A 1,170-nucleotide genomic window follows, 5' to 3' on the forward strand; every position below is an offset into this window, starting at 1 on the left:
TGATAGCTGGTCCACATTTTTTCGTTACAGGTGTGCAAGGGTTGGTGAAGTCTATCTGCGTTCTTTCACTACTGCAGACGTGCGTAACTGGTTCTAGTTAATTGCCCTGCCACGATCATTGCTGGTAAGTAATTATAGATTTGTTTCCGAGGTTTGCCATCCCGAAGTGACACTTCCGTGATCACAGACCCCGTAGTGGAGGGACTCTGAATGATATTGTCCGTCTGAGGTTATTTAACCTGCACCCGATAATCTGTAGGCGAGTCCTACCGAAATGCTCTCCATCGGAATGCATGAAACCCGTGATTTTGTCTTGAGCAGCTGAACGCCATTAGCACTTCGCAACAGCAGAGGCAATCTCTTATAAACAACTATTTTATAGTCTCTTCTTATTATACACGGCTTTGTGAACCCGGACGTTGGCCATTAAGTTCTGTTTCTATAACTATATCGCATCTTTGAATACTTTAACAAGCGCGCTAAAACGCGAGCGTATAAGCAAGTCCTATAAAAAGCATGACAGCACTCCGGGACAATCAATCCTGCCTGAACAACAATAAATTCGCAGATGACAGGTAAATGCCCGCCGTATGGAAACTTTCTACGCGGCGTTTTTATTGTTGCTGGATTTTGTCGGCTCAGTCGTTGCTCTGTGCAGCTGTCGCTCCGGTTTATCTGGCGTTGCGTAAACTTTGTTCTTTAAGACGCTCCCCACGTCAGCAGTCCCTGTAGCGCAGTGGATAGCGCGTTGGACTTCTAATCCAAAGGTCCCGGGTTCGAATCCCGGCAGGGATGGCATTGATTTTTCGCTAGTGCCCGTTTTTTACTCTGATCCGTGAATGTATTTGTTTGTGATACTCATGTTCTGGAGGTACTAAGGGGTAATTCGCTATTGCAATCCCGGCCCCGAGACATGATTGTGGCATACATCTCGCCTATCCTCGCTGGAACTAATTTACTGCTTGCTTAGTACCTAACGTTGCCATGCTTTGAATTATCAGGGTTCCGAACTATATTTAGCTAAAGCGGAACTCTTTCTTTAAAATAAAAAAGGTAATTTTTAATACCCTACCAGGTATACAATAATATGGCAATATAGAAAAAAATGTTAAAGAAATGTGCTTCGTAATGATACTGATTTCAAAAACAAGTTGGTGTATTCTTTTGCAA

General features: G+C 43.5%; 1 non-coding gene across 1 annotated transcript; it reads left to right on the plus strand.

The window, feature by feature from the left end:
- The first annotated feature begins 722 nt into the window (after positions 1–722).
- TRNAR-UCU (transfer RNA arginine (anticodon UCU)) lies at positions 723–795 on the plus strand. The gene has a single exon. It is a non-coding gene; the product is annotated as a tRNA-Arg (tRNA).
- Positions 796–1,170: the final 375 nt, after the last annotated feature.

Source organism: Dermacentor albipictus, chromosome 3, assembly GCF_038994185.2.
Source record: "Dermacentor albipictus isolate Rhodes 1998 colony chromosome 3, USDA_Dalb.pri_finalv2, whole genome shotgun sequence".
In the NCBI taxonomy this organism is placed as follows: Eukaryota; Metazoa; Arthropoda; class Arachnida; order Ixodida; family Ixodidae; genus Dermacentor; species Dermacentor albipictus.